The sequence below is a fragment of the Melospiza melodia genome, chromosome 2, assembly GCF_035770615.1.
Source record: "Melospiza melodia melodia isolate bMelMel2 chromosome 2, bMelMel2.pri, whole genome shotgun sequence".
Classification (NCBI taxonomy): domain Eukaryota; kingdom Metazoa; phylum Chordata; class Aves; order Passeriformes; family Passerellidae; genus Melospiza; species Melospiza melodia.
This window is the reverse complement of record NC_086195.1, coordinates 136,690,568-136,709,295: the sequence shown is the minus strand read 5'-3', so window position 1 is coordinate 136,709,295 and position 18,728 is coordinate 136,690,568.

The window sequence follows — 18,728 nt, the reverse complement described above, 5'->3', positions numbered from 1 at the left end:
CTGTGACTTTTTCCTTAACCATACAAGGGGCTAAATGTGTCAGTCCCACCTGTGTGCCTGCATGATTTGTGACTTCTGTAGCTGATGAACATTAAAAGAGGGTGTGGAAAATGTCAGCTCAAGGAGTAGTAGCAGAATTCATCCCTGATCATCTCAAGAAACTGGAGAAAAATTGTCCTCATCGTTCCATGAAAATCAGGCCATGTTTAGAATCAGGGCTCTTTACACCTGAAGGTTTTTCAGTGTGTTAGCATTGCAGCAAACCAAGAGATGCATCTGGTAGCATCTCCAGAAATCAAAAATATCTTGAACAATCTCAAGAAAATGCTTCCCTGTTTTCTTCACAAACCCCTTATTTCATTTTACTTGCCTGGTAGTGACTTGAAATGAAGGAGGTTAAATGGAAAGATATTTCTGGATAAATGACAGCATTAATTGGTCTGAGTAATAAATTTTCCAAGAAAATAAATATTTTAAAAGATCTGCAATACATAATTTGTAATTCTTTGAACTAAATAGCATGTATTGGTAGAAAGTAGGTTGTTTTTTTTGTTTAAGAAAAAATATATCACAATAGTAGATCACATAAAATCTTTCACTTCTTAAGTTAATTTCTAAGTTTGCTGAAAATTGTCATTTTTTGACCTTCTAATTTAGCCAACAATGACTCTTGCTTTTCAACTGTTCATTTTCTGATTTTGAAAAAGGATCTGAAAAAGACTGGGAAAAGTTTGAGACAGGAGTTTTCTTAAAACTGTCAGTCTGATTGCAATGTTTGACCAGAAACAAATTTCCTTAGGAACTTTAGGTGCTTAAAATATTAAGAAGAAAAAAAAAATAATCTCATCTGAGTTTGAATAGGAATAGTATCCCTTAAAAATATCCTTAAATTTTCTGTTCACAAGATATATTTTGGGAAAAGAAGAAAATGGGAGATCTTTCATTTTGGAAATGAATTACTTATTTTATTCTCCACCTTTTTCCGTTTAACTTTAAAAATGAGAAAATCTGGCTGACTTTCCAGTAGACAGTAAAATCTTTGAGTTGGAGGCATTATTTACTTGTGTGCTTCTCCTGCTGGAGTTCTGCTCTGACCAGACTGCTGTAGGAATTACTTCAGCAAGATATCAATGAAACTGTGTTAAATAAAACATTTAAGATTAGGTACTTTTATGTTTATATGTATATATATCCTGACATATTCTACTTGCAAATTATTAAATATTAACTAGCTGTGGGATGTATCTATGTAAAGAGAAAAAAAAACAGTCAGTAAACACTGTATTATTTGCATGTTGTATTAGGATATACCTCTGTTTCAGCAATCATAAAGAGATGGCAAAATTTCAATTTTTTTTATTATTATGTCTGGTATAAAATAAGTAAATGACTGGTGATTGAAATTGTTATTGTGTTTCTAAGCAAGAGTTTAAGGCCTTTTCATTACCTCAGTTGGAATGTTATGCCAATTATGACAGGTAAAACTAAACTATATTATGTTCCTCCTGCGCTCCCCTCCAATCCTTAGAGGAGGAAAATTTCCTGAGCTAGAATGAGAAAAAAAATTCTTTATATGAGAACTTTGTGCCAACAGAATATTGCATTAACTTTCATAATTTTCAGTCACATATATCCATTCTAATATATACTTATCTGTGTGATAATGGTGGCATGGAACGAAGCAACTGAACTGACCGTTCAACTGATTTTTGTGGATTTTTTTTGTTGTTGTTTTTTGGGGTTTTGGGAGTTTTTTTGTTTGTTTTGGTTTTTTAGCTTTCCTCTGTGGGGGTGAGGTATTTGGACCATGTAGGATCAAACAAGATTGGAATGTTTTTTTCTTCGCTCCAGTAAGCGAACCCTACCATAAGAGAAACTTTGGATGGTGCCTTTGGCCTGATGAGTCGATGAGTTTAGCAGCAGACTTGTCAATTTTAAGCCAAGATAAAATTTAAAGTACTTTCCATAATTTTTTATCTGTTTAATTATCTGTTTAATCTTGTTGTCTCTCATAATAAATACAAAAATAAAGTTAATACTTAAATTGTAAGGTTAATTTTCTCTATCATGTCTACAGTAAGATTCATGTATTAAAATGAACACATCTTAAATATTTAAAGGTATAACCTGCTGCCATGTCCAGAAAGATAAAAAATGCAAGCAGGAAAAATAGAGTACGAATATTAATATTATAATACTAAGTCACAAAGTGTAGAGGGAGTATTGGGACCTTCGTTAGATCAGTTCTTTATGTAGTCCAAGGACTCAGCATTCCCAGAGTTATTCTGTCCTAATATTTAATATGCAAGACACATGAGCTCATTAGTAGAGCTCAAAAATCTATCAAATTACCTTTAGCAAACAACTTGAGAAAGACTCTTCATCTCTCATGCATTTGAAGGCAATTGGATGGAGGGGGGGGATAGGGGAAGAGGAGACCAAAGGTCTCAAAAGCTTTAGTTTTAATTAGTCCAAAGAGCAACTTTCCTGTTGAAATGTTATTGGCTATCATGGCAATCTTATTAAATAAATTACTTTAAGTTATTTCCCATGACAAGCCTCTGATAAAGCAACGTGTTAAAAATGTGTTGCCCCCTGCAAGGAGCTCTGTTGTGGCTAAACTGTAGAGGGAGTTGAATAAATTTAAGTTCTTGTATTCCACATACTGAGGTAGATACCTGATTTTTACAAAGATTTTAAGGCACAGGGGATGATAACAGAAACTTCTGATTATTTATTAATCTTTAAAATAGAAGCTTTTGGTTTTTGCTGAAGTGTGCAACATCGTGATATGATATGAATGGCCTCATGTGAGCTCTTTAAACCTTGTACATAATTATAATTCCCTCTGGAGTAGTTTGTGTGAGATGACATGGACTGAACACATGCAGGGTTTTGATGGCACTGGGCGTCATTTGCTTCATCATTTCTAATAGAATTCCTAACGTCAGAGTTTTAGAAGGCTGTTCCAAGGATTGGCACCACTTTGATCTGCTGTCTCTCTATTTGTCTTTATAACACTTGGGCTAGTTCCTATATTTAAGATGAGTTTTTCTGTGAGATTTGCTTCAAATTTCTATTTTCCAGATGAAGTGATGATGAGTGTGCCCATATTCATTCTAGGATAGAAAACTTTCTGACCTGAGCAGGCATATTTTCATAAATATGCCCAAGACTAGAGTGCATTGTAGGACTTAGCACATCGGTTACTGTTGGAAATATTTCCTAATTTTTTTCCATTCATTGAAGACAGTGTGTAATCACCACACACACACAACAGCAACAATGAAAAGACCTAGTGCTGGTGCTTCTCACTTCAATTTTGGCAGTGCTGGAGCTGCTGGGGTTCTAGGATGTAACAAAACTTGTGAGCTTCTGAAGGCTTCACACTGAGGTCTCTCAAGTTATATTCACCAAGATAGGACCACCCCAAAACAGAATTACTTAATTTCTCTATATCTTTCTTCCTGCTAGTAAACAAGTGTGTGAAAAGAAAGGCTTTGCCAAGTACCAGCTAGGCTTGGTAGTTTAACCCTCCAGTTCCCTTCAGTCTCCAATGAGGGTTCCAGGGAATGGAGATGATTGGAACTTGCTCCCTGCTGCTCCTCTGACAGCTTTTGCTGCTTGGCTTGCCCCACAATGTGAAATGAATGATTTCTGTGGTAATTTCCTGCAGTAACTTCTTGCTGTAGAAAGGTCTGAGCTATTCCTGCAGAATTTCAATCAACAGGATTTTTTCCTCTCAATTTTTTCCCCTTCTTTCCTTTAATTTCAGAACCATGGAATTACATTTAATGCAATTAAAATTTGTCTTAATCAAGCAGTTGCTTTTTTATAGTCTTTCAATAATTTGAGCTGCATTATAGAGGATCTGGGATGCTGAACAAAATTGTTCATGTATATATATTTGAGGAGAGAGATTAGAACAGCAACAGGAACATGGAGAGGTGATTTAAGGATTTTCAATCCTTTTCTTTCCTGCAGTTATCTGCAGATAGAGATGGGCAGAGAGAGACTATCTGAATTTTAACGAAGGTAAAGGCAGGGTCCTGCACGTGGGGAGGAATAACCCCAGGCACCAGCACCAGCTGGGGCTGACCTGCTGGGAGCCAGCTCTGTGGGGAAGGCCTGGTGGACACCAAGCTGTCCATGTGGCAGCACTGTGTTCTGGAGGCCAAGGTGTCACTGAGTGTGTCAGGATGAGCAGTTTTAGCAGGTCAGGGAGGTGATCCTGCCCCTGTCCTCAGCCCAGCCTCGTCTGGAGTGCTGTGTCCAGTTCTGGGCTCCTCAGCACAGGAGGGACTTGGAGCTCCTGGAGCAAATCCACTGGAGAAAAACAAAGATGGTGAAGGAAGGGACTGGAGCATCTCTCCTAGGAGGAAAGGCTGAGGGAGCAGAGCCTGTTCAACCTTGTGAAGATAAGACTGAGGGGAGCTCATCCATGTCTGGAAGTGAGGATGTCCAGAAGATGGTGGTGGTGCAGACTGGTGCCAAGCAATGAGGCAGGAGCTGATGCCCGGAATGTTCCACCTGAACACAAGGAAGGAAACTTTGATTCAAGTGACCACGCACAGGAACAGATTGCCCAGAGAAGGTGTGGACTCCTGCTCTATGAAGATATTCAGGAACTGTGCGGCACCAATTCTGTGCCTTGTGCTCTGGGATGATCCTGCCTGAGCAGGGAGGTTGGACCAGATAACAATTCTGGTTTTTTTGTGGTTTTTTTTTTTTTTTTTTTTTTTTTTTTTTTTTTTTTTTGTAGTTCATAGTCTTGCTTTTGTGCTTTTCCTGTAGGATTGTTTCAGTGTGCATCCTCTGATCTCTGTCGTTCCTTGAAGCTCAAAAAGACTGCTGAGTGGTTTCCAGGTGCTTCTGTACTATTTTAAGAGCAGCTTATTATTCTTATTCCTTCATTGAAATAATATTCTATCACTTCAAATTTTTCCTGCTCCTCCTTCTGCTATTTATCTTTAGGTATAGTGCTAATGGTGAACTCTCCTACGTCTTTATTACTTTTTAGCTTCCTAATTTTTTTTGGTTGTTTTTATTTGTTTTTAATTTTAATTCAGAGACTTAGCAACTGTTCTAAGCAAGACAATGTTGAAGTACAAATAGAACCTGAGATTTGTTGCTAATCTTAACTAAAGTTAAGTTAAATGTCTGGTCAGATACCTTGGATATAACACAGTATTAGTCTGATAACTTGGCAGGGGAGGAGAGAGATGAAAAATGGAAGTGAATAATATAAGCATAGGATAGCTGTGGAAGAACAGCAAGTACAAAGGAGTATTTTACTAAGCATCTAATGCCACGGGTTGATTACAGTTTGGGGAGGAAGAGAGGAAAAGACTGCACTGCAGCCATTAGATGTAGTTTGAATCTAACAATTAGCATCCACTGAGGAAGAGAAAATTATCTATTATGATCTATTATGTGGTAAGCTAGTTATGCTTGTTGTGTTAGGTATTTGTCTGGTGGAATATGCTTTCAGGCCAATTTATTCCCCATTGAAGGGTGTCACAATTCTGCTCAAAACCCAAGGCATGTTTCTAAAGGTTATTATAGAAAACTTTAAAATTCAACAGTTTTAACAACAGGGTTCAGGCCTTGCGTTGTTCTGCTGCTGCTTTCTGATCCATTTTCCCCTCAGTGATCAGTCTCGCTTTGAATATTTTTTAAAATTTCCCTCTTCCAGCTGCAGAAGATGCAGTTTTCAGTTCTGTATTGCATAGGCTTTGTTAACATGAGAGTAACATTTCCCTCCATAAAATAAATCTTCTGAGCCTCTCCTTTGCTATTTGGAAAGCCAATGGCTTGCATCCTGACCACAAAGCCACCTAGGCTATGAAGTAATTTTAAATGTCAAGAAATCATTCTTGGTTCAGTTTTTCTTGGAATGAATGTAGATAGTGGGTGATGATTTGGAACCCTTGAGTAGCAGCTGGGGCACTTGCTATTTCTTCACATCTATTTAAACTCAACCCTACTGTTTGAAGGGTCAGCATATTTTAGCAGACCAGACAATATTCTAATTTCTGCTTCTTCTTTAGAATCATTATAATGACACCATCATGTAATAATCCTTTGGTGGGGGATTGTGTTTGGTTGGGTTATGTTTTGTGTTTGGTTTCTGGAGGGATTCCTTGGGTAGAAAGGGCGTTTCAAATATGCCAACCAAGAGGTTTATAGTAGCTTGAATATAAGCATATCAGGAATTCCTAGATCATTTGAGAATCTATACTCAGCTTTTCTTAAAGGAGATCCATTTTGGGAGCGGGAAAAAAAAGACAGATCAGCATAATGAAAGTCACTGTAACACATAGGATATTTATTTTAGAAATTTGATTGACAATCTATTAGTGACTTCACAAGGGAAACACTTCATGATCTAGTGCTGCCAAAGTAGGGGATGGGGGATAAACAAGCCATCTGAAATATTACTCCTAATTCCTTCTTTTATCTGTCCTCTTCCATGTTTTTCAAATAAGTAATCACATAAGGAAAGAAATCTTAGAGTGCTGAACATGGCAAGATTTTTTATATGATTGCATAGAAGCCAGCTATATAAAACAATATAATACATTAGAAATGTTTGGTAAATAAAGGCTTTACAGTCAAATCCACTGCAAGTCTAGCATGTGCAGGTTTTGTTAGGCAACAGAACAAGGTTGAACAAAGAAGAACAGGTTGAAACCCTGATTCTTTTCAGATTCATCTCTAAAATGTCTTTTTTAGCAGATCAAAGCCTCCCAGTTGGATAAAACCTTTAACTCCCCCACTGGAATTCTCCTCAGATCTCAGAGATCACAGGTAGCTGATTACAAAACAACAGATACCTTCACTGCAGTTCTATATCAAGCCACAGCAGTTGGTAATTTATAAGTTGCCTTAATGCTGCTGCATTTAAAAACATATCATGGATTCAGGAAAAGACCTGCTAAAGTTGGTTAACTTGATGCCATTCAGCCTTTTGTGAGACGGGCACATACATATACAGGCTTTTAACAGTAATGCATTGATATTTTCCCAATGAAGTTGGTAAACTGTCTTGAGATGCATTGTGTGCTCAACTTTAAAGCAAGGCTTATGGCTTTGAAGACTTTCCATATGCGCTGCTGCGCTGTCAGCTGCTGGAGGGAATTCAAGCTCCTACTCTGCAGCGTGTTGCTGCTGCTGGGAGAATGCTGATGGCTCCTGCTTGGGTACTGAGATGTTTATGGGTAGTGAGATGTTTATGGCTTGCTCTTTAAGCCTCTGCATGCTAAATTTATGTAACTAAGGACACGCACATCCAATAGTTTGGTTGATGCTTACTCGCTTCTTTATGTCATTTCTATTCATGTCTGTGTATTGTTGAGGAGGAGAAGCAAACCACTTTTATAAGACCTGTATAATTTTGCAACTGTTTGAAATGATGAATGTCACATGTTTGTTAATAGGCTTGAAGGATCATTTTATTGCTTTTTTCAGCGTTCCTTGCCACTCTGGCCGCCAGGTGTTTGAGTGTCAGATGACTTTGGTCTTTTCTGCTCATTCTGACAGTCGCCCTTTTGGTGAAAGAGCCCCTGGCAAAACACTTTGCCTTATGGTGAACTTGGGTAATCATTCTTTCTTCCTCCTTCTGCCTTATGGTGAACTTGGATAATCATTCTTTGTTCCTCCTTCTGCCATTAATCCAGCTCTGTCTTCCCTCCCCAGCAGCCCAGGGATTCAGTGTGATGCTGGGAAGTTAGGTCATGTTTGTGACATGTGAATGAGAGCTTAGAGATGCTCTGGGGACTAAAGCTGGAGCTTTAGGAGAGCTGGCTAAAAATCTGTTGTGGGCACCCTTTCAGGTAGGTTAAGGGAGCTTTTGAGGAGCGAACACTTTTGAGGAGAGAACTCCCTTAACCTACCTGAAAGGGTATCCACAACAGGTTGTAAGCCAGCTGTGAAAGGCTGGGCGCTGAAGACAGCCTTTTATTAGGTAAAGCAATTAAAGAATGACAATTTAGGCTGAATAAGTTATTGCTGGTATTTCCCAGATGAGTTAAGTTAATAGAGTAATAGCCTAATTAAAACATTTCTTGCTTCTTGCCTTTATTCTTGCATGTTTGGGACAGGTCTTCTGGGAACAGCATGAGGGAAACTTGCTTGGAAACATTTCCTTCTGTGATTATGCAGTGGTTTGGTTGTAATGACATTGTTAAAACATGGACTTCTGAAAAGTCTAAATTCTCACTTGAATGCCTTCCAGCTCTGCACTTCCTTTTTCTTGTTCTTTGTAAACCCCCTACTTTTTCTGTTTTAAGGTGATTTATGCTGTTCCTAACCAGTCTTCTACTTATGTGGTTTTTAAATAATAGTTATTGAGTAATTTCTCATATTTATCATTGAGAAGAGTTCTTTATTGTAAAGGTGAAATAGTGGAATTGGAAGAAAAAGCTTGCAGGGTGAGGGTGGCTATTAGCACATATACAGAAATAAAAATAGCACTGTTACTTTTATTATATGTATTTATTTGATTTTATTATATATATTTATTTATAACAGCAAACACTGTTTGCTCTGGAATGGTACCATTCAGTTATTAAGCCAGCAAGATGACGCAAAATGTGCTCAAAGGCTGAGGTATCTGGACAATACTGTTCTACATTTACTCATCCATTCTGTAATGGTGGAGTGTTACTCTTCTCCTAAATGTTGCCTTTTATAGTAGAGTGGACCTACCCCTTTTTTCTCAGTCTTCTAAAATATGATGGACTTCCTTTCATCAGAAAGTGAGGGGAGAGGCTGATCCCTCACTCCTGTGCTTCTTCCCTGGGTCACATAACCTGTCCTAACATGCTTATCTTCCTCCAGCCCAGCTAGTGCTTGTATAGCTTAGTTATCTTTTCCCTCTGACATTTTTGCTGCTGTAAGACAGAAGGATAATGCACGCAAATGTGCTGTATTGTTCTGTTCCAAGTCTTTGTCTTGAGATTTTTCTAAACCTTTGATTCTCTGCATTTTTGTGCACATCAGGTTTTTAAAAGCTGTGATGAAAACAGGATAGAACAGGATTTGACTGGATCCTAGTCTTCTCTTAAAGGAGAAAATAGCCTTGTTAGGTGCAGAAATGAAACTGATATGATTAGTGCTAAGTATGACCTTTGTTTCTTTTTATGAGGAGGAAAACAAACTGCAGTCATAGGACAAAACACTATACCATAAATATTAAATCTGCCATTTTCGGGAAGATATTAAGTGTGGATGTGGCACTTGAGAACATGATTTAATGGTAAATGTGGTGGTGGTGCTGGGTTGGCAGCTGGGCTTGATTTTAAACATGTTTTCTAACCTCAACAATTCTGAGATTCTATGTGAAGGCAAAAGAATTTGCTAAATTGTTTGGTTTCATCTGATGCTTTAAGTGGGAAACCAAAGTGAATGGATATTTCCTTGTAATTGTTATGTAATTCCATGCTGATGTCTTTCTGTCAGTTTTCTCATGCTTAGGGATGATATTCTGCATGGATCTGATAACTTCAAGAACATTATATTGATTTTTAAGTGAGAGTGGGGGAGATAAGTACAGACACACAAACAAACACACAGAGAGAAGTAAGTTACTATCTGTTCATTGCCAGTATTCTCTGAAGATCTCCAAGTTGCAGGTGGTTGGTAGCTGACACATCTTTAGTTGCTGCTTGTTCCATATCAGCATTCTCTTGGGGAAGAAAACATGAAAACAAAGTGTTTTTCTGTTAAACTTGTGCTAGCAAAGAATATTGGTTGTATGTAATGTAGGGCATCTCTGTTCCTCTCCCTCGTTGCTTCCTCTTTCATTTGTTTTCAGTAAATGAGAACAAGCTCTATCAAAGATGTCTTACATTTTGAAGGTAATCCCTTCGGAAATGAACAAATGAGACATGCTTTCTTGGGATACAAGGTCTTTAAAGCTTTTTCTCTGTCCTATTTTCAAACACAGTACATTTTAAAGAATAAGATCAACATTTTATCTTTCACTGTTTGGCAAATACTGAGCTTCATCTTTTGTCCTCTGATTTCTGACAAGGTCTCGAGGTGAGTAACTCTGGTTTCTGTTTGTGCACACTCAGGTATAACGATGTTTTCTGCACAGTTCTGAGAACAAAAGGCTGTCCTTTTTAAATGGGAGCGGGGTTGCAAAGCTCCTGAGGTTAAATCTGTATTATGAGTGCAGAATGAGAAGCCATGCTTCTGCTGTTGCTAGCCAGCCTCTGTAGGTAACAGCTCTAGCAATTTCTTAGACACCTCTGTGCAGCTGCTTGAGGAGTCTTGTCACATCTAAATCTCTGTAACTAGAGCTGGTGTGGGCAAGTCCCCTTATTCACCAGTTGCATTAGAGAAGGTGGATGTAACATTTAACAGGACCAAAAGAAAAAACAAAAACAAAAAGCACACCTTCCGCAGCAGCCCCATCTCAAAGGAGTGAGATGCTTCTCCACAAAAACAGCTTTCTACAGAAACCTCTCCAACATTCCTTCTAAAACCCAAAATCCCCCAAAACAGATGTAATTCTAAGGTGTACTCTAATATCTCACATATGCTCTTTTCTGGCAATCTGTGTGCTATGTTCCCTCCTCAATCTTTGATGCACCAAGGTGTGCTATCCTGCCCCATCTGCAGGATAGGTGTTTCAGCATGGAACCATCACTGAAAATAAAATTTTGCCATAGAATTTGTGTCTTGTAACATAAAGTAAGCCAAATCTGTATATGAACAGTATTTTTAAAATTAGGTTTTATTTTAGAGTGTTTCTTGATAATGAAAGGGTGTTGGAAGTGTAGAGACCTCTCTAAACCAAGTGGGGGAAAAAACCACACAAATATTTACTTTAATTAAAAAGTAGACAATCCAGAAGCCTGTTGTTTTAGATCCCAATCAAACCTTTTAGGAGTAAAGGAATGATATCTTGCACACTTTCCCTGTTTCTTGCACCAGTGCACCAACATTGGGAAAGGAAATAATGCAAAAGAATATGAGGCCAGCTACATGTTCAGTATTGTTGTTGAATTAAGCCCTCCACTTTTGAATGAATGAATTATTTAAATTGATTTCCTTAGTAATCACAGAAAGCTTTAGGTTGGAAGGGCCCACAGAGGGTCAGCTGGTCCAACCTTTTTCCTGGGTTATAAATCCTTCTCTCTTTGGCAGGCACTTCTGCTCTTCTCAGCAATCAAATACTTTTTTTTTGTCTGAAATATTCAAAAGAATTCTTGCTGTTTTCAGAAGTGGTCCAAAAACAGTTCAGAGAATTCTGGAGAAGTTATATACATTTCACCAAAGGGTTCATGATTTATGCATTTTTAAAGGGGATGCAACATCCACTCTATATTTAAAAAAATGTGTATACCTCAACTATTTTTGTGCTTCATGGGCTGTGGTTTTAGCTCGTTACCACAGGATGTGTATCTCAGACATTTTTTTCATGTTGTTTTAATCAAAAATCTGGCAGATGGATTACAAAATTATTGTCTTGATTCAAGATACGGGCAAGTAATTCCTTGGAATTCCTCATTCATCCTCCTTTAGAATAAGAAGCTCAGATCTGATATTCATGCTCTAATCCAGCACTATGAAAGAATGCAGCAAATTTTCCTGTGTTCTTTTGAACTTTCCGCACAGTGTGAACTGATGTCACAATTAGTCTGTTTCTTCTTAAATGTAGGTTTTTTTCTCAAGGGTAAGATGCCTGAAAGTTTCAGCATGCAGCCTTGAAGCCTGTGAGGCTTCTTCCTTTTAGTGTTTTCAGGAGCCTTAATACAGATGGCAAGCATTGCAATTTCATTTCCTTGACCAATTTCTTAAAAATAAACCATTAAGCAGCAGTTCTTTTTTGTCCCTGAGGTAATCACCAGTGAATTTATTAAATGACTTTTGATTTGCAAGTAATGCTGTTTGATGTTTTGGTGTTTCATAACAGCAGTAACTTTTGTGCAAATCAGGCAGAATGTTTTTTTACCTTCTTGGAATATTAAGTAAATGTAATTCTATTTGTTAAGGAATTGCTTCTTTTCATAATTTCTGGTTTTTTTTTAAGTGGATACTCCATACATCAACTTGAATAACAGCTCTGGAATAACAATTTTACTGAATGCTGCAAAAGCGGGTGGAAATGTTTTTTATACTTGTCCCCTTTCTTTCTGTGGAAGTGATCTGGACAAAGTTTTGCCTAAGTGCTCACAGCTCTAAACCGCAGAACAGTGTAAACTTAAACCCTGCTGTTGACTTGCAAATTACAGGCCTAAATTCTATAGATAAATGCAAATATTTACAGGCCTAGTTTGTTAACTGGCAAGTCTGGCACTTTTTCGGAGCAGACATTTGCAGAATGGTCTAAGCAGGAAGCCCATGTTGCAGCTCCTTGTCCTAATGACTCTGGACATTAATTCTGATGGGCACCCCTAACTGTGAGGAAGAGGAACATAATGGTGGTTTTTGCTATGAAAGTTTTAAAAGCTCTATTCTAGGCCTTACTGAGAGCAGGGTGATACACATATTTACAGCCCATGGCCAGATGTCATCTTAGTTTTCTTTCTGCCTTGTGATGACAAACCTTGTCTTTCTCAATGTTTTGGTTGGTTGGCTGATGAGGAATTTTTCCTTCTGGTATAGAGAGATATTTGAGGAGGCCTCAGTCAGCTTTTTACAGTGGGACACCAAGCTGGTGCAGAGGGCAGGTGGGCACCACTGTCAAGTACCTGTTCCTACAATGTCACATGGGTGATAAAGGCCCCATGAAAGGCCTAGGGAAGAGGAAAACCACTGTTGGCAGTTGCTCTAAGTGCATGACTGGGCTGTCATTCTGGTTTTCATGCTGTGTTAAAACAATACATAACACTTTGTCAGACACGTCAGTCTTCCATCAGCCATGGATGTATTTCTGCATTTCTCTATTTCTGTTTTTCTTTTCTCCTTTTGGCGGTGCCTCTGTCTCCTTCAGCTGAATTTGCTTGTAGGTTTTAGTATTACCTGGAAAGAAACACTGACCAATCTACTGCCTTCCTTCTCTCGTTTGGCCTGAAGGCTGTGGACACAGGCATCAATATTTGTGTTGGATCTGGCTGAGATGGACTTAATCTTCTCCCCAGCAGTGCTCATTTAATTGTCTGCATAGCAGCACTCACAGAGCTGTGCTTTTTATTGGTATTTAGGAAGGTGTTGGTGGCACACCAGTGTTTTGGCTGCTGCTGAGCAGCACTGGCACAGCATTATCACCTTCTTTTACTTTCCTTCTCACAACTAGGCTGGGAGTAGGTAACACCTTGAGAGAGGACCCAACCAGGACAGCTAATCCAAACTGACCAAAGGCTATTCCATACCATAGGAGATTAGCTTGGAAATAGAAGTTAAGAGAAATGGAGTGGGGAGGGACATTGGATCTTAAGATATTTGTCTTCTGGAGCAGCCATTATGTCCGTGGAAGCCTAGGAAGTGGCTGGACATCACCTGCTGGTAGGAAGTAGTGGAAAAATATTTTGTTTTCCTTTGCTTCTCTGTGTGGCCTTGGTTTTGCTTTATTAAACTGTTGCTGCAAAGTTTTATTTTGACCTGCAAGGTTTTATTTTTTTTTCATCTTATCCCACCCCCTGCTGCCTCCTGCTGAGGAGGGGAGTGATAGAACATCTTGATGGGCTGCTGTTATCCAGCCAAGTTCAATCCATGGCAATATTGTGTGTCAGAATAAGAAGCTCAACAGTAGCAGAAAACCTGGAACAGTCATTGTTGCTATAGTGACAAAATCAAGCTAAATAATTAAAGTCCTTTTTTTCCTCAGTATGCAAAGATCATTCCCACAACCTCTCCTTCTTCTTTGTGAGGTTTGGAGATGTCCTGTGAATTTGTATGTTATCTTTCTGTGAATAGGACACCTGTTCTTAATTTTGAGTTGTTAAGGTGATGGATGTCTCAGATGGGACTGCATGTTCAGTAAAGCCTGGCATTTTATGCTGTTTATGTCTCGTGTAGGGGACTAAATAAATGCTAATTGACTTCCTCACCCTTTCATTAGAAGGTATTACTTTGAAATAGGTAAGAAGCAAAATGTCCAAAAGGACAAAGGATGAGTGGAGTGGTCAAAAGGTGCAAATGCTCTGCCCTACAGGGTGCTGCTGGCCTGGGGACACTCTGCCAATGGGACACACAGCAAGCAGGACACAAAACACACCTCAAACAAAGTGACTTTTATATTGCCTTTCTCCTGATGTCTTCTGTGTTTGAGCATGCTGGCTTTAGGCACTTCCATGTGTGACCACATTGCAATGCAGCATGGAAGAGGCAGGAGTGGCAACTAAAGGATTAACCTGCAGAGAGAATTGCTGTGACAGATGTCACTGCACTGGCTACCCCAGAACGCTCAAGTGTCAGAAGCCATATGGGAAGCGGGTCTGATGTGGATACTCATGAAACTTCTGCCTTGGGTGCCAAAATCCAACATGTGCTTTCCCAGGTCACGAAATTACCAAACAAATTATTTTTCGTGGGAATTTTTCATTAGCTTCATGACACTTGCCATGAGTCTCTTGGCAGTGTAAGTTTCCATGGCAGCAACCTAAATAATTGTTGCACTTGTGTGAAGCCCTCAAACTAGAGTCTCAGTCTACCTCAGAGTGACAAGCTTTCAGAGGCCATTAGCTCCCTGTTTTCTTTGAGAGGTCTCAAGTTAGCATGCTATTTCTGCACTTGTAGAGAGAGATTTTTAGGAGAGTGACTGCTGGTCATTCCCAAGTTGTTCCTTGCTGTCTACAGAAGTCAGTCCTGCTTTGCTGAGTTAAAAGGGAGCACCATTAAAATGAAGACATCCCTGGAAGCTGACAGGAAAAAAAGGACTAAGGAATCTCTGCTCCTACTGGTCAGTGGGGCAGAAGACATATGACAAATGACAATGCTAAAAATGCTGAGATGGCACTGCCATGGGTAGCCCTGGTAATGCAGCACCCCTGTTTTCTAAGTCTCCAGTGTGATGCCTCCAAGGGGACTCAGGAGCTGCCTGATGTCACTGCAGGACAGCTCCCTGCAATTTTTGAAAGATGTCGTCCAGGGAGAGGTTCCTTATTGCAAAAAGTAGGTAAACTTCACATTTCTCTTCAAAACTCATTGTATAGCAGACCCATCCAGGAACACAAAGGACAACATGGCTGGGAACAATCATAAAATCATAGAATATCCTAAGTTGGGAGGGATCCAACAGGGATCACTGAATTCCAGCTGTTGACCCTCCAAGAAGCACACTTTGTGCCTACTTCTTGAACTCTCTCAGGTTTGGTGTTACAACCCAACCACCCTCTAGACAAAGAACTTTTTCCTGATATCCAGCCTAACCTCCCCTGAATCAGCCTCAGGCCATTCCCTTAGGTCCAGTCACAAACAACAAGGAACGTCTCCATGGACATCACCTTTCAAAAATCAGAGTTCCATATCTGTTATGACTGAATGATTGGAGTATATAGAACCTGTTGTTGCCTTTTTCCCAACCAGGAAATGAAACTTGAGATAATTTTAGTAAAGAGGTAATATAAAATGGGATCTTTATTTGAAGGCATTCCAGGGACAGTTATGGGAAAATGTCCTCAAAAGCCCACCCCCCCCCCCCCAGGGGTGAGTATGTTTTTATAGGTTTTAGAAAATCAGCATAATTGATGAAAAGCACCAATTAGGAGGAAGTGGTGATGCAATTCCCCCTCAGGTCAAGCCCCTTTGGAGCCCCCCATTCAGCACTGGCTGTGCTCTGTCCATGAGAATGGATCTCAGAGAGTTGTTCTCAGCCTTGGCTCCCAGGAATAACCAAGATAGCACTGGAGCCTTGCACCTCCTGGGACTTGGGGCTCTGGAATTTGTTTTGTCCTTCTGCCTAGGGAAAGGCCATGCAAAATTACTGGGAAAACTACTCCCTAATGCTACAGGTGACAGAGTTACAAATATATGTGTGAAGAATACATAGAACATATCAAAGAAAAAAGACAAAACCCAAATGGTATTATTGTCAGCAGGGCAAGCATCCCCATCTGTCTATTGAGGGAAAAAATAAAGCAGCTGCATGTCAGATGCTTGCATGGCTTTCTCTTGTGTTTTCAGAAGATTCAGAATTAAGGCTAGAAGGTATTCAAGTCTTGAGATTAGGAATTTATTTTCTCAGGATCAAATGAAGTTTAGTTGTGATTCTCATAAGGCTCAAAGAGAAATTCAAGGTGTTTCCAAAGTTAATAGGAATGCTAGGGGCAAGATACTTGGGAGTAGATTAATCTGGGTAAGTAAGGAATAGAAGAGAGAAAACATTGTATAGAAGAGCAAAAGGGGTCCAATGTAAACAGATTTTTCCTTTCTGCACACTTTTAGACAACAGGGAGAAGCACTTTTGATTTTTTTTTTTAATTTTTTCCCTTTACCCTCTTCAGGTGCATTTTCTGAAGTGGTAGTTTTCAGTTTGCCTTCTTACCTGCCACTCTGATTGTCAAGGTCTCTTTTATAGCATTACTGTCAATGTGCCACTAAAAGAGAAAATGATATTTTTTTAATAGAAGCATGGAGTATTTTAAGGCAAAATTTGCCTTCTGTTTGGTTCTCCTGGAGAATAATTTGCAGGAATATCATTGAACAGAGACATTCTAACTCATTATAATTACTCTGGAAGCAATATGCTTGAGGGGGACCCTGGGGAAAGCAGGAAGATGTACAGTACACGGATATGTCGGAAATCACAAGAAAAATGTAGTTCTGGCCACCAATTAATGCAGACTAATTGATTATGCTTTAGTTGACCTTGATTATCCATTAGAGAGTGTCAAATGGAAAGTCAATATAAATGACAAAAATGTAAAAGTGCATGTACTGTAAATCAGGTACATTAGTGACATCTGTCGAGAGTTCAAAATGCTGCTCTAGAAGAATGTTCAGGATTTTAATGCTTTTCTCTCTGATAACTGTTTTATGCTGTGTGACGAAGTGCCTCTGGCAGGGATACAAACCACATCTTAAAAGGTAATTAGAGTCTATGTATATTTTTCTTTAAATAATTCCATTGAACACATGGGTGTGCTTTTTTGGCCCCCACAGTGCATAATAATATCTTGGTGGTGCATCGAAGTTCTGAACAATGACACCTCACAAATCCATGTCCTTAGTATCAAAATTAATGCAAACTATATATTGAAATTTAATGTAGTAAAGAAGTTTTGTTAGCTGTGTGAGTTTTTATATCAATAGTCTGAGAATCCATGCCTAAAAGCAGGAGAATTGGAGATGTATTAAAATCAACTCTATGCAGAAACACAACTTAGTATGGAGGTATTTTTTCTCCCAAGTTCACACCTCTGTAAAGAGAGAGGGAGTTGTTGATGAAGTTGTTAGACTAAGGTAACACAAATACCAGGAGGAAAGGAGACTGTTTTCCAAACAGCTGACAGTCAATCTGCCACTTCTTCTCACAGTCTGGATTTCTTTCCTTCAGGTAGCAAGCCAAATTTGTGGTGTTTGCTCCTGAACCATGTCTTGAATCTGTACAGAGAAAGCCCAAAAACTCACAATTTGCTCATCTTGCCTTGGGCCAAGCTTGGTGATGCTAAAAACAAGCCACGGGACGTGGAAGCTGATCAGAGTGGTACAACTGTGTGGTGCATCTCTTGAGCAGCCCCTATGCATCATATCTGCACAAAGCTGATATGATTTAAATGAGTAATTATGTCCACAGAGTAGTTTTTAGATAGAAGTTACCTGATGATTTAGTTGTCTCTGGGATTTTTGCCCAAAGCTGTATTTCACCCTGAGAAAACTGTGAGCTAAGATGATAGCAATCTTCCTATATATTAGGATTATATTCAGACTGTAAAACCTAGATGATTTCATGTTTCTATAATGGAGGTGCCCAAAACTCTCATTTGTAACAAGAGGTGATGGGAAAGGAAGGAAATAATAAATAATAAAAGCAATCCTCTCTACCCTGAATACTAAGGTGAGCTCTTGCCTTTGTCAAAACAGCTGTTCTATGTAATATGTATTCTTAGAGAAAATATTTAAACTGTGATTTTAAATTCATAGTATCTTCCTTGCATGGGATTGATGAATTGCAAGTTCATGATGCTACAGTGTTCTAAAAGCACTTTCACAGCATACTCATTTTGAAGTAATATTTATATTTACAATGATTTGTGTTATTACAGCTCAACTATTCAAGTATTGCAATGGTCTAGCAAAGAACAAGGTTGAACAGTTGGTCAGTTGCTTCACATCTAAAATAATAGTAAAGTGGTATGTAGACTATTTTAAAATGATCTCCAAAGTATTTATTTAAAACCATTGAATAAATTTGCTGGTGCCTGTGGATTCAGCAGTTTGATATATTGCTCATATGGAAATCCATTTCCCTATAATTTTATAATTAATTTGGGGATTTAAATTTAGTAGCAAGCCTTAAAAGGGAAAAAAGTAATTATTTTGCTGCTATAGCAAATCTACACATTTTTTTCAAGTCTACTTTTAAAACATCTTTTTTAATTGATTAGGATGGATTATTTGTGGACAGTGCCCACTTAAATATATGATGTATGTTTCCTTTTAGAGTTTTTCTGTTTATCAGTAATGGAAAAGTATAATTAAGCAGTGGTCTAGCAAATTCTGTAATATTCCATCATGCTTACTTGACACAAAATAAAAATGAGCGTGCACCACACGCACCCTCCAAACAAACAGAAAAAACTCCCCAAACAGACATGTTAGAGTGGTAAATTTAA